We start from the raw sequence: 16,537 nt of genomic DNA, 5'->3' as shown, positions 1-16,537 counted from the left end.
TATGGAAGGGAGATGGGGCCAGCATTAGTACGTTCAAAAAACAAAATGTAATTTCTCGATTTGGTTATCTATATAGATGAGAATAATCAGATAGTAGTTACTAATTATAGAAAGTCTACTGAGAGAAATAGCTATATAGAAGCCACTAGTGGACACAAAAATAGCTGGATTATGAATGTACCGTATGGACAATATCTCCGGATGCAGAGAAATTGTACCTATATGTCTAATTTTAATACAGAAGCAGCTGTTTTAGACCAAAATCCCTGGATAAAAGTTATAAAAGAGATCTATTAGAAAAAGCAAAAGATAGAGCCCTTAATACATATAGGATTAGTCTCTTAAACAGAATAACAAAAAATAAGCAGGGATTTAAGGCAACGGTTCAAAAGATTTTAAGGAAACATTGGAATGTTTTAAAACCCAGTTAACAGATAATCCTCAAGTAATCTTCAGAAAAGGGAAAAATCTGAAGAATTTGTTGGCACCAAGTAAATTTAGGGAAACTATACCATCAATGAGTAGATCCAACTGGCTCTCACCTCCCAAAGGAACCTATGCATGTAGGAAGGCAGTGTGCAATATGTGTAGCCATGTCGACAAATCCCCTAAATTTATCAATTGGGATGGAACTCAAGAACTCAATATCAAATGTAGAACCACCTGCGATTTGACTTTTGTAGTTTATCTACTTAGTTGTGGGTGTGGCCTATTATATGTGGGGCTCACTAAAAGAAGGATAAAAACTAGAATTAATGAACATATATATATATTATTAAAATGGCTAAAGAGAAAGTCATAAAACATAGTATCCCCATTCACTTTCTTGAAACCCATAACTGCAACTCCTCTTCTCTAAAAGTAAAGGTTATATGTTGGATTCCTCCTAATGTTCATAATAGACTGCTAGCTCTAGGAGTAGGAGACCTACTGAATTTACAAAATTGGGAGTTTACACCCCAGGGGTCTGAATGTTGACTTGGATCTAGCAGCCTATATGTAAATGCATGAAAAAGTAGGTCTTATGTATGCAGATATGGTCGTATTATATAATATATTAATTTTTTAGTGTAATATAGTATCAAATGTCCTTAATGTTATTTTTTTAATCATTTATTGTATTATTTATTGCATTATTTGATTGTGTGTCGTTTATTTTTAACCATTTTTTAATTCTGTAATTTTGACTTTATGAATTTTCAGCTGTGAAACTAATGTCATGTGATTTTATGTATTTCACTATGTATCTTGTCTGTATGTAAATGCAATTGAATTAGTAAGACTTTTTGCACGTAGTAGCACTTTCAGTTCACTAGAGAGCGCTGTCTCCTTTACTATAAATTGATATTTCAGGATAGTTACCACATCCGACTTTGAACTCCTTATTCTAACATTGCCCTTGAAAAAGTCCGGCCAGGATCCGGACGAAACGCGTAGGGATACTGAATATCACAGCTGATGTAACTAGCAGCTGTTCAGCCTCAGAGATATCTGCTTGCTGGGGGACGCTCAGGCTCTCTTCCAACCGTGACATCAGATGCTGCTTCTTGTTGAGGTTAGCGGGCTCAGGACACAGCCATCTTGTGCATCATTTAATCCATTTGATGTGGATATTGGACTGCTTTTACCCCAGTGTAAGTGCTTATGTATTATTGCACTTTTTTACTTAATAAATTGTCTAAGTCGTTTGCGCTTCTCTTATTATTTTGTTTTAGATGAATAGTACATATTGCAATGCTTTCTATTAAGTATACCCAACTGCTTAGTGAAACAAACTTTTTAATACAACTTTAAAGGACCAGTCAACACAGTAGATTTGCATAATCAACAATTGCAAGATAACAAGACAATGAAATAGCACTTAGTTTGAACTTCAAATGAGTAGTAGATTTTTTTTCTGACAATTTTAAAAGTTATGTATTTTTCCACTCCCCCTGTACTATGTGACAGCCATCAGCCAATCACAAATGCATACACGTACCATGTGACAGCTATCAGCCATTCACAAATGCATACACACTTATTCTTGCACATGCATAGTAGAAGCTGGTGACTCAAAAAGTTTAAATATAAAAAGACTGTACACATTTAGTTAATGGAAGTAAATTGGAAAGTTGTTTAAAATGGCATGCTCTATCTGAATAATGAACGTTTAATTTTGATTGAGTGTCCCTTTAAGTTGAATGAAATCTTAAGCAATTTAAAAATATTTATTTTGTATACAGGTGTTTTGCAATGCAGTGCTTAATTTATGCCATATGCTATGCATATATCCCTTTAAATCATACTCTACATTCAACACCATAAGAATTATTTTTGCTTTAAAGCAGTGTCTAAAACCACCTATTTAATCACGTGAATAAATGGAAAGTACTATACCAATTCAATTTGTTCGTATATCTTTTCATTGTCAGTTCCATAAAAATACTTAGTATAAGTCTGTTTCACAGGGAAACATAACATTTTTAAAATATCACATTGTTCAGCAACATAATTTTAAGCTGATGTGCAAAATTCATTATAGCATACAAATAAAATTAAGCAGTTAACTTTTCCAAGTACCAATTAGTTACAATTTTATAACAAGTAATCACAGCTTACTCTGTACAATAATTTAAAATTACAATTTTCAAAACCATTAGTGGAGAGAAAAATATCGCACTAACTATAAGGCCTTTGTAAATTACTCTAATTATTTGGTCTTTGACAAGATAGGCCCTAAATTACACAACCTTTGTGCTTCAAGAGTCTTGGAGTGCTGTTGGAACATTAAATCAGGAAAAAGGAGAACATCTGGTAAGTGATTGTTACAGAGAATGCAAAAAAACGAAAACTTGAAGTAAGCAACAGTTTTCTATGTTTTATTTAAATGTGTGTATTTATAATTTAAAAGAAATAATTATTCATAGAATAATAAGAAAGAATTTGATTACATACATGTAGAAAACTAAAATCCTAATAGCGCTTGGCTATACAGCTCATAACATAAGGGTATTCCAATCTGTTAGCAGCAATTTTCAAATGTATTTTTGCATTGTGATAAGCTGTATTCAAATATAGTCTAATCCATAAGAAAAAAATAGATTTTCAAGCATAAAGGGACAGCATACACCAATGTTTATAAAACGGTATGTAATAGAAACTACTTTAAAGAAGAATATGCACAGATACTGATCTAAAATTACAGTATAAAATCTTTTAAAAACTTACTTAGAAGCTCCCAGTTTAGCATTGTTGATGAGGTTAGGCTGTGACACCCAATGAAAGGGGCTGAGAAGCCTTAAATAGCAGACACCCCACCTTCCCTGCATATGAAAAGACATTACACAAACAGGAGCCAATAGCAGTCTGTAAACACGCCTATACATCTGACACTTTGGGGCTTGGTTAGGAGTCTGAAAATCAGCACAATTATGTATTAGTTATTAGAAAATAAACAGAACTATAGATTGTTACATAAACACACTCAGATGGGCTATATAAATGGATCATCTACAAAATATTTAGGCAAAGATAAATCGAGTATATAATGTCCCTTTAAGACCATGGGTGTCTGCAGATATTTTTCAAGGGACAAAATTTTAAATGTTTACAAAAATATTAATGATAAAGGGAGACCAAAGTGATTTTGTTTTTATTTTTTTGCTTTAAAAACTAGTATGGTTTATTATTATCTAAAAAAATATTATGTCACTATGATGCCCTCTCCAGTTTCCTGTTGTTTCAAAATAAATATTAGCCTCAGCAAGGTTAATTAACAATGCAATTATGTGTTTTTATAATAAAAACTGAATTTTTAAATTAATACACATTGATAAAAAAAAAAAGTTCAATTGCCCAGGTCATGAACGAGTTGACGATAATAACTGGTACTCAAACGCACAATACAGTAATCATCAATAAAGGAGCTTGTTTATATCTGTCCCTAATTTTCAAGAGTAGAGAAGATGAGATAAACAATAAGAGGCTTTTCAAAGGGTAACCACTTGAACCGCAAAACAATTCAGATTTTGCTAAAAAAAATGCATGCTATTAACAATAGAACTTACATGCAGATCTTTTTAAACTGTGGTGCTTATTTTTTGCATAATGTCCCTTTAAGTACACAGGGCATGAATCGTTATGTAGTATGCAATTATGTTAATTAATTCACAGGAAAAATGTGAATACCCCCCATCAATCTTTGTATGATACAAAATATCAACATAAGGCAATATTAATACATTTTTGTTGGAAGTGAAACTATTAATATAATTTTATTTTCCAGTTTAATTTTCATTTACTTCAACAGTTATTTTAAACTTGCCTCTCCATTGAATAGTATTTAGGGTTTTTAAATATGACCAGGGTTTAAATATTTTTAAGCCACTCATGTTGCCATTGTTTTGTAATATTTTTCTACCTTGTTACGTTTTCCTACCTACGTAAAGCGTACGTCCAAGCCTACATCTAGATAGAGCACTTTCATATCCGCCATGTTTGTTTGAATCGGAGGCTGATGTTAAAATAGTGATCAGATGGTTATATTTGGCTGTTTTGAGTGCAGATCTCGCTGAAACATATAACATTAAAACATAAACACAAAATATTATGTATGTTATTAGCTTGTGATGATAGCATTAATTTTATAAATCTATCATCAAAAACTAATATAATTTTATCTAAGGGATCTGGGAGGGGGTTGGTTATTGAGGGGGGGAGCTACACTACAGAAAAATAAATAAGAGATAAATAAAATATAAAAAAGGCTAATTGTATGCAAACTGACAATTATTTAGAGGGGGAAGGGTTAGAGAGCTGTTTGGGAGGATTAGGGAGGTTGGGGGCTAAGGGGGATCGTACACAGCAGAATTTTAGTACTGGCAGACTTTCTGCCAGTACTTAAGATGGCGGGGACAATTGTGGGGTGGGGGAGGGAAAATAGCTGTTTGAGAGGGGTCAGGGAGGGATCAGGGGGTGGGATGTGTCAGGTGGGATGCTGAGCTCTACACTAAAGCTAAAATTAACCCCACAAGCTACCTAATTAAACCCTTCACTGCTGGGCATAATGCAAGTGTGGTGCGCAGCGGAATTTAGCGGCCTTCTAATTACCAAAAAGCAATGCCAAAGCCATATATGTTTGCTATTTATGAACAAAGGGCATCCCAGAGAAGCATTAACAACCATTTGTGCCATAATTGGACAAGCTGTTTGTAAATAATTTCAGTGAGAAACCTAAAGTTTGTGAAAAAGTTAACATTTTTTTTATTTGATCGCATTTGGCGGTGAAATGGTGGCATGAAATATAACTAAATGGGCCTAGATCAATACTTTGGGTTGTCTACTACACTACACTAAAGCTAAAATTAACCCTACACGCTCCCCAATTAACCCCTTCACTGCTGGGCATAATACACGTGTTGTGCGCGGCGGCATTTAGCGTTTTTGAAGTATGACCAGGGTTTAAATATTTTTAAGCCACTCATGTTGCCGTTGTTTTGTAATATTTTTCTACCTTGTTACGTTTTCCTACCTACGTAACGCGTACGTCCAAGCCTACATCTAGATAGAGCACTTTCATATCCGCCATGTTTGTTTGAATCGGAGGCTGATGTTAAAATAGTGATCAGATGGTTATATTTGGCTGTTTTGAGTGCAGATCTCGCTGAAACATGTAACATTAAAACATAAACACAAAATATTATGTATGTTATTAGCTTGTGATGATAGCATTAATTTTATAAATCTATCATCAAAAACTAATACAATTTTATCTAAGGGATCTGGGAGGGGGTTGGTTATTGAGGGGGGGGAGCTACACTACAGAAAAATAAATAAGAGATAAATAAAATATAAAAAAGGCTAATTGTATGCAAACTGACAATAAGGTAGAGGGGGAAGGGTTAGAGAGCTGTTTGGGAGGATTAGGGAGGTTGGGGGCTAAGGGGGATCCTACACAGCAGAATTTAGTACTGGCAGACTTTCTGCCAGTACTTAAGATGGCGGGGACAATTGTGGGGTGGGGGAGGGAAGATAGCTGTTTGAGAGGGGTCAGGGAGGGATCAGGGGGTGGGATGTGTAAGGTGGGATGCTGATCTCTACACTAAAGCTAAAATTAACCCCACAAGCTACCTAATTAACCCCTTCACTGCTGGGCATAATGCAAGTGTGGTGCGCAGCGGAATTTAGCGGCCTTCTAATTACCTAAAAGCAATGCCAAAGCCATATATGTTTGCTATTTATGAACAAAGGGCATCCCAGAGAAGCATTAACAACCATTTGTGCCATAATTGGACAAGCTGTTTGTAAATAATTTCAGTGAGAAACCTAAAGTTTGTGAAAAAGTTAACATTTTTTTTATTTGATCACATTTTGCGGTGAAATGGTGGCATGAAATATACCTAAATGGGCCTAGATCAATACTTTGGGTTGTCTACTACACTAAACTAAAGCTAAAATTAACCCTACAAGCTCCTCAATTAACCCCTTCACTGCTGGGCATAATACACGTGTTGTGCGCAGCGGCATTTAGCGGCCTTCTAATTACCAAAAAGCAACGCCAAAGCCATATATGTCTGCTATTTCTGAACAAAAGGGATCCCAGAGAAGCATTTACAACCATTTGTGCCAAAATTGCACAAGCTGTTTTTTAAATCATTTCAGTGAGAATCCTAAAGTTTGTGAAAAAGTGAACGATTTTTTTTATTTGATCGCATTTGGCGATGAAATGGTGGAATGAAATATACCAAAATGGGCCTAGATCAATACTTTGGGTTGTCTACTAAAAAAAATATATACATGTCAAGGGATATTCAGGGATTCCTGACAGATATCAGGGTTCCAATGTAACTAGCGCTAATTTTGAAAAATAAATGGTTTGGAAATTGCAAAGTGCTTCTTGTATTTATTTCCCTATAACTTGCAAAAAAAGCAAAGAACGTGTAAACATTGGGTATTTCTAAACTCAGGACAAAATTTAGAAACTATTTAGCATGGTTGTTTTTTGGTGGTTGTAGATGTGTAACAGATTCTGGGCGTCAAAGTTAGAAAAAGTTTTTTTTTTCATTTTGTTCATCATATTTTATAATTCTTTTTATAGTAAAATATAAGATATGATGAAAATAATGGTTTCTAATATGTGTGGGTACAGTAAATGAGTAAGAGGAAAATTACAGCTAAACACAAACTGCAGAAATGTAAAAATAGCCCTGGTCCTTAAAGGGACATTCCAGCCAAAATTGGAATCCACATGGAGGCATTTCAGTTGTAAATAGAAGCATTTTTGTAATATACAAGTATTATCAAAAATGCTTCTAAGAAAAGCTATAGCTGTTCAAAAGTGTATTTAAGTATGCACCGTGCACCAGCATTTTAAACACAGCACTTGCTCAGAGAGCCTAAGGTGCTTGAACCATCCGGTAATGACTCAATTTAATAATTGCTGACATGATACAAGCCCCACTGGCACTCTGAGTAGCTACAGTACTTAAAATGCTGGTGCACTGAGTGTATCTAGCTTTGCTTCACATGCACGTGCAGAGAAAAATTATAACACTAAAACAGTGATAACTTTTACTAGAAGCATTTTTGCCAATACATGTATATTACAAATAAACAAATAATTTTCTATTCAAAGATGTAATTCATCTATGTGCATTTAAGTTTTGACTGGAATGTCCCTTTAAGGGTAAGCAAATTGAAAAATGGTCTGGTCTTTAAGGGGTTAAAACAATTCTAAGTTTAAAAATAACTAAACCCGAAAAAAAAAAACGAAATCTAACCCTACTCTAACACCTAACACCCCTCTAAACTAATCCCACTAAGTTTCACAAAAAATAAAAAATAAATAAGTTACACAACATAAAAAAAATCTGAGCTACAGAAAATAAAAAACAAAATAAAAAAATTATACATAACACTAAACTTACTGCCCCATAAAATAAAAAAGTCACCCGAAAATAAAAAAAAACCCTAACACAAATAAATTACATTGCCCTAAAGTGATCAGCTCTTTTGAAAATAAAAAAGTTACAAACCCCCCCACTTACATTAAAGGAACCCCCACCCCCCAAACTAAAAAAAAATCTAAACTAAAAAACCTAGCCTAGCAAATATAAATAACAAAGCCTATTCTAAAAAATAAAAAACCCACCCCCAAACAAAAACCATAACAAACCCCCAAAGTGTTACTCACATATGATGGGTACTCCGGCTCCTCTTGATTAATCGTGGGCCCATCTTCATCCAAGGTCCAGGCGCTGGGGGCCCATTTTCTTGACGGCAGACGCAGACTTTGGCGGCCTCTTCTGCTCTCTTCAGGGAGCCCTACTCTTCATGTGATTTCCGCCGCACATTGAAACCTGGTAGCGCGGAACTCCAATATATAGAGGTACCCCTTACTTCCTATTGGCTGATTTCAAATCAGTTAATGCCTATTTGAATCAGTCAATAGAAATAACTTTTTAAATTTAAATTCTAAGTTCCAGAAAACACACTCCTTTTTTTAACATTCTGCCGGATCGTCAGGCTCTGATGCCGATGAGGCAATTGAAGCAGTTTCTCGACAGTCCATCAATGTTTTGAACAACGGGGCCTTAGTCTTTTGTTTAGAGGTTTTCTGGTTTCAGCTGTATTTTTAATATTTGTTTATTCTTGCAATGAGCAAGATATTTAACATTATTAGATTGTCAGGTGATTTATTCATTGATGTATATTTTGAATTTATAGTAAATGACAAGACAAGCTGAAACACACTCACACACACACACACACACATACTCACACACATACACACACACACAAACACACACATACACACACACACACATACACACACATACACACACACACACATACACACACATACACACACACACACAAACACACACACACATACACACACACACACAACTTGTCAGGTTTACACACACACCCACACACACACACACACATACACACACACACACACACACAAACACACACACACATACACACACACACACACACACAACTTGTCAGGTTTACACACACACATACACACACACACACACACACACCCACAAAACTTGTCAGGTTTAAAGAATAATGCACAAAACAGGCAATTTGCTATTTTTCATGCTTATACCTAATTTTGTGATTCTGTGACTTGGCAGATATTTTTGATACCCGAGGGTGTCCAGAAAAAATGACTGACAATTATTGGGGCCTATATTCTAATCTATGAGATTTAACTGTGCAAAAAAAATAAAATAACTTGTGTTTTTTGGCCTCCTGTTCTATGGCATTCTAATCTAATATAGGTGCTTCCATTTGTATTGTTTAAGCTACCAAAATAATATATGCAATGAATTAGTAAAACATGCTCAATACTTTCCTAACATTTTGTCGGGGCTGTTGTATACATTAGCAAAAGTCAAAGATACAAAAACAAAGTGACTGTAAAGCATGATGGCTAACGTATTTAGTATTCATTATGATATTGCCAGTGTTTGTGTTTACCTTCTCAATTAGAAGTTTATTCCATTAATCCACCCCCCTTTCTGTAAAAAAAAAAAAGCTTCCTCATATTTCTCCTGAATCTGCTACCCTCTAATTTAAGATTGTGACCCCTTGTTTTTGGCATTGGCTTTTTTGTGGAAAATGCTCTCAGCTACCACTTTATTAAGTCCCGTCATATATTTGAAGGTTTCTATCATGTCACCTCTTTCCCTTCTATCTTCTCCCATAATGTTCTTTCAAAGGACAGTCTACACCAGAATTTTTATTGTTTTAAAAGATAGATAATCCCTTTATTACCCATTTCCCAGTTTTGCATAACCAACACAGTTATATTAATATACTTTTAACCTCTGTGATTATCTTGTATTTAAGCCTCTGCAAACTGCCCCTTTATTTCAGTTCTTTTGACAGACTTGCAGTTTAGCCAATCAGTGCCTGCTCCCAGATAACTTCACGTGCACGAGCACAGTGTTATCTATATGAAATACATGAACTAACACCCTCTAGTGGTGAAAAACTGTTAAAATGCATTCTGAAAAGAGGTGGCCTTCAAGGTCTAAGAAATTAGCATATGAACCTCCTAGGTTAAGCTTTCAACTAAGACTACCAAGAGAACAAAGCAAAATTGGTGATAAAAGTAAATTTGAAAATTGTTTAAAATTACATGCTCTATCTGAATCATGAAAGTTTATTTTGGCCTAGACTGTCCCTTTCAGCCATGATGCAGGCAAGGCATCATGGGAGATGTAGTCTATAACATCTGGAGGGCTGGTATTTGCCCACCCCTTCTCTAAACTATACATATTTAGGTTATAGAGTCTTTCTTTGTATGTTTTATACTTTAGACCATGTACCATTTTAGTAGCCCTTTTTTGTACAGCTTCTGGTTTATTTATATATTTCTGAAGTTATGGTCTCCAGAACTGTACACAGTATTCCAAATGTGGCCTAGCTAATAATCTGTAAAGTGGCATAAGAACCTTACTATTTCTGCTACTAATACTTCTCCCATTGCAACCAAGTATTCAACTGGCCTTTCTGGCTGCAAATAAAAACTAGCTTCGACTTTGCATATAGAATATTGTGCGATTCATAAAAAGTTGGACCTTTCACTCATCAGTTGCGAGATCAGCTCCATTATAATTAATATTGGAACCATTAAATTCTTGATGCATAGAATAAGTTCAGCTGTAAAAGATACCAAAAAAACTTCAAATCATTACTAACAAAACAAACAAAAAAATCTCCTTTTATCCACTTTAACATATGCACAAAAGAAAAGTTAATAAAAATGAGACAACCTCATTAGCTTTGAAATAGTGAGATACGTCAAATGGGCAATCTTGTCTTGTGATCACACCTCTAGAATACCACAGAATTACCACAGCTAGCCCCTTGTGTGTGTGTGTGTGTGTGTGTGTGTATGTCTGGAAAGTCCCACGGATGCTTCTCTTTCTATCTAGCAAGACTATTTTACCCTAAAAGTACAAATATTAATATCAATTCAGAATGTGTGCAATAATCGCTTTCATATTTTTTTTGCATAATGCTATAATTAACAACTTGTAACAGCCAAACTCATAAGGCTGTTTAACCCCTTAAGGACCCAGGCACTTCAGACAAAAACTTCCCCAAAAGAGCATTTTTAGCATTTTTGCCATCACTACATTTAAACATAAATAGAGCCAATTTTTTATATTTACCTATCAAAACTATATAATTTTTTTTAGTAGACAACCCAAAGTATTGATCTAGGCCCATTTTGTTATATTTCATGCCACCATTTCACTGCCAAATGTGATCAAATAAATAAAATAGTTAACTTTTTCACAATTATAGGTTTCTCACTAAAATTATTTACAAACAGCTTGTGCAATCATTACAAGAATGGTTGTAAATTCTTCTCTGGGATCCCCTTTGTTCAGAAAAAGCAGACATATATGGCTTTGGCATTGCTTTTTGGTAATTAGAAGGCAGCTAAATGCCGCTGCGCACCACACTTGTATTATGTCCAGCAGTGAAGGGGTTAATTAGGTAGCTTGTAGGGTTAATTTTAGCTTTAGCGTAGAGATCAGCCTCCCACCTGACACATCCCTCCCCCTGATCCCTCCCTGACCCCTCTCAAACAGCTCTCTTCCCTCCCCCACCCCCAACTTAAGTACTGGCAAAAAGTCTTCCAGTACTAAAATAAAAGGCTGCTTTATATATATATATATATATATATATATATATATTTAATTTTGTTTAAATTTTTTTGCAGTGTAGGATCCCCAACCTCCCTGATCGCCCCAAACAGCTCTCTAACCCTCCCCCTCTACCTATTTGCTGCCATCTTAGGTACGGGCAGGTATCTACCAGTACCCAGTTTGCCTCAATTTATGTATATATATTTTTTTATAAAACCCATTAACCATTTTTTCTGTAGTGTAGCTGCCCCCCCTCATTACACTACCCCCTCCCAGATCCCTTTTCCCCCATGTATCCCCCATAGAATCCCCCTTATTTCCCTTCCTCCCTCCTTCCCGGTTTCCCCCCATCTGTGTAGTGTGGCATAGCGGTCCTGCCCTCCTCTCACCTCCTCCCGCCCCCTCCAGCAATGGGCCGCCCACCCGCCTCCCTCCTTACGTTCCCACCCACCAGCGATCGGCACCACCACTGGCAGATGCAACGTTAACTCTGCAAATCTATTCCTGCAGTGCCCCACTTGTGGGGCATGCAGAAATAGTGTGATCTCGCTATTTTGAGAGAGATCGTGGCAGAGAGAAGCCCAGGACTGTCGCTGGTCCTTAAGGGCATAACGACCAGCATCATACAGGGTACAACGCTGGTCGTTAAGGGGTTAATAAAAATCTCACCAACCTGGAGAAAAATTATGTAAAATCTTTTTTGGGGGGCATTTTAATTTAATGTATGTGTCTTTCATTTAGAATCCTGCATAGAGAGATAAATAGCCCTCAAGCTAAAATTTGCCTTTTTTAAAAAAAAATTGAGGGCCCTCACAGTATGGACACGACTTTTTAGATAATCTCATTGGAACAGAGAGCTTTAGATTATTATAACCTTAATTACTTACAGTCATATATAGACTTGTGCATCTGCAAAAATTTCATTTAGAAAGACTAGTCTGAAACAAAATTTTGAACCCATTCGGACTGTGCGATTCTCGTTAGGCATTCCATTAGTTTCATATCATTTTATAAACCGCTGTAACCCTCATGGTAATAACCCCCTACTCTTTTAATCCCTAAACCTCCATAACCCCATCGCAATAATTCCCTCTACCTTATTAACCCCTAAACCACCACATCCCCATCTCTATAACCCATAAACCTCCTTCTCTATTAACGCCTAAAATGCCATAAACCCCATTGCAATAAAATCCCTTACTCTATTGCGATGAGGGTCGTGGCATTTTAGTGGTTAATAAACCCCCACACTATTAACCCCCTAATAGCTAATCCCCAAGCCCCTCTAGCCTAAGACCCTCTAAGTAACAAAAAATAAAAGAAACCCTACCTTTTAAAAAAACAAACAAGAGAAAAAACAAACCCAAACTACTCTATTAACCCTTAAACTACAACAACCCTTATCACAATAATCCCCTACTCTATTAACCCCTAAACTGCCACAACCTCATTGCAATAAGCCCCCTACTCCCTAAAACCTCCCGAATGCCCAATGCAATAAAAACCACTACCTTATAACCCCTACACCACCACAACCTCATCACAATAAAACCCCTACACTATTAACCCCTAAACCACCCAACCCTCATTGCAATAAACCCCGTACTCTACACCCCTAAACGCTAATCCCCCAAGACCCCTAACCTAAGACCCCCTAAGTTTAAAAAAACAAACAAAAAAACCCTCTAAAACAAAACAATAGATAAAAATAAAAACCCCTATGTGCATTTCATCAAGCACCATAAGATTTAGTAAAATGATTAAAAGCTAATAGTGGTTGAGTTCATGAGATGTACAAATTGACTGAACAATTGACTATGGCTGATGTAACTATAGGTCAGAATGGGCAGGTGGAGGGACCACTGCTCTCTGTACGTCACATAGTTCTTGCTTCCTTGATGGGTCCTAATTCTTCTCTTAGCAGATGTGCTCAGTTTATGATCATTTTACTTCACAATCTCTTTTTAGGTGTGGTCAGTGTGATGGCCATCATATCAATAGATTAAATAACTTAAAATGCTACATATTGTAAACAAATGACTTTATGCTTATGAAATAGTCAGTTCCTATAAATCTATGTTTTATTTCAATCTTCCCCAGGGACATTATATTTTTAAAGACCAGGAGCTACATTTATGTGCTGGTCATACATTTCTGTGCTATTATTCTTGTGCAATGACTAATATAATTTCCCTTCAAAACTATGCAGTAGCATTATACAAGGGCAGCAACAGCCGCATGGCAACAATATTTTTATAAACCAATCACAAGTAAGTAATAATGCTTTGCCTAAAATCATACAGAGACATCTAAAGTGATTGATGCTGGAACAGCGCCCGCGACCAACAAATCAACTAATATTTCACCACACCAATTTAACTGATTGTGACTTGTATTCTCCCGATGACCTACGGGGTATTAGGTGTTTGTGAAGAGGATCTATTTTAGTAACTTTTAACCTACCAAAATGTAATCAATAGCTTTCCCTGATGCATTCTAATTCATTTAAATTCTTGTGCAGCAATGTCCTTCTGAGGCGCATAGAAATCAGAAACAGCTTTCAGTAAGACATACAGCATTGGGGCTCTGGGACTACGAATCCATTTAATATAAGTAAAAAGATTTTTTTCTGCTGCCAGAAAGTCATTGCTTTTAAAACCAATGCATTTGTTTCATTTTTAATTGCAGTGTACAAATGTGGTATATATAGGGTCTTTTCCAAACCCTCAATTCTATTTGTCATTCCTACTAAATATTCTAAATTGTTATATTTTTTTTTCCAGTAACTACATTGGTTTTCTAATACTCAATGTTTCATCTCCCTGTGGTAGCCAACATTCCAGATGGCATATTTTGTGACTCAATTACACACATGGGAACATTGCGTCTTCTGATTTATAAATGGTCTTTTAAGGGCCTTCCTGTCCAGAACCATCACCTTATGTGCAAATGGGAAATATGAAAGCATGAATACATGATTTAGACCTATGGGACTAAGAGGAGAAACAAATTGCAGGATCCTGTACAGTGAAACAGAAACTCATAAAAAAGAATATGACAGACATGCCCCTGCAGCATGTAAAAATTTAATTGGTAGCATGAGTTGTATTCCCACTAGGTAAAGTGGATACACATTATTGGTCAGCCTGAGGCACATGCTGTCGTCCACAATTGGTCTGCATATAAAGGGCAGCAGACTCGAGTCTGGTTTGTAGATACCATAGTATGTCATTTAGTGCCCCCAATGCCAGCATTCATTTGGCAAACAGCTATAAAGAATGTTCTGTATTATGTCTGGCTCTATCGTTTGACCCACATGGAAAGAGGTATGTGTGGGTAATAAATCTCGTTCGCACCTTTAGTTTTAAATTGGGGTAAAAAGGCACTTAGCAATTTTATCTGCAACTATTAGTGTTACTGTGATTTCATATGTTAAATTGATTCATTTATTAGAGGTGATTTCCCCTCAAGCTATGGCTGATTAGATTATGTATTGTACCAGATAAAAAAATTATATATATATATATATATATATATATATATATATATATGTGTGTTGAAATCTAAGTTTAACCAGAATAACATTTAATATCAGTCATACCAATTATGCTGCATAATCATGTATGACAATTTATGCTAATTACGACCCTACCTAATACAGGTTTTATAGTTTAAATGTTTTTAATAAACCGGGTAATTATTGTTAGCTATTATACATTGAAAAAGGCGTGCAACCAAAATAGCCAAAATTACCAAAATTAGGGTATTTTGCATTAGATAAATAATAAAAAAAAACTTCCAAAAACTTTTGCTAAAGGTATTTTCTGATAGACTGGAATACTGTTGAAGGGCCTTTTAATTCACTGTATTAATGGAGTTAACCAATCTCAAACCCACACACAAATATGTTAGCTAATAAACTGGAAGGGCTTCCCATGAACACCCATGCAAACACAAGGCACAGCTCTTCTAAATAACAGGCTGTTTATCATTATTATTCCCCTTTTCTGCTATTTAAATGGATATTCTAAAATAATAATTGCATGCTTTAGATTGTTCAGCATGTACATTTTATTCTTAATCCTATTTTTCTATTGCTTAGATTACAAGTAACGTACAAGCGTGGAGTTCTTTCATTCTAATTTAAGTGTCAGTGGTAGCTCCATAAGAAAGTGTGTATTAACTAATAGACACGCTATGAACCTGGAACCTGACTGTGTCAAATAGAAGAAATATAAACAAATTGAAGTTAGAAAAAGTGTGTTCAATCCCACATACATTTATGAAAAACGTTGGCTATGATTACAATTTATCAGGAGCCGTGTTTTCAGATGTTTTATGGACGGAAAAAGCAATTTTTCGACTCAATGTAAACACAATAGTTTCTAAATCTGCAAAGTGATTTTTGGGCACTCAACAAAAAGCCCAATTAACATTATGGAGCCAAAAACTTCTTGTCAATCACAATCAGGTAGATTACGATTTATGCGCGCTATAGGGAATTTAACGAGTGCAACAAAGTTGCATTATTTAACCCTCTATAGCGCAGTCATTACAAGTTTTGAAACAGCCGGCTTGTGCGTGCGATATGGTGGTTTTAAGCTCCATTCCGCACAAAATGCAAGTGCTGTTTTGACGTGCTCGTGCACGCTTTCCCCATAGACATCAATGGTGAGAGCGGATTAGAAAAACACCTGCGATCGTGGAATTTAAAGCTCCGTAACGCAGCCCCATTGATGTCTATGGGGAAAAAAAGTTATGTTTAAACCTAACACCCTAACATAAAAACCACATCTTAACACCCCTAATCTGCTGCCCCTGGCATCGCCGACACCTACATAATGTTTTTAACCCCTAATCTGTCCCTCCTGATA

This window comes from Bombina bombina, chromosome 4, assembly GCF_027579735.1.
Source record: "Bombina bombina isolate aBomBom1 chromosome 4, aBomBom1.pri, whole genome shotgun sequence".
In the NCBI taxonomy this organism is placed as follows: domain Eukaryota; kingdom Metazoa; phylum Chordata; class Amphibia; order Anura; family Bombinatoridae; genus Bombina; species Bombina bombina.
This window is presented reverse-complemented; position numbering follows the sequence as displayed.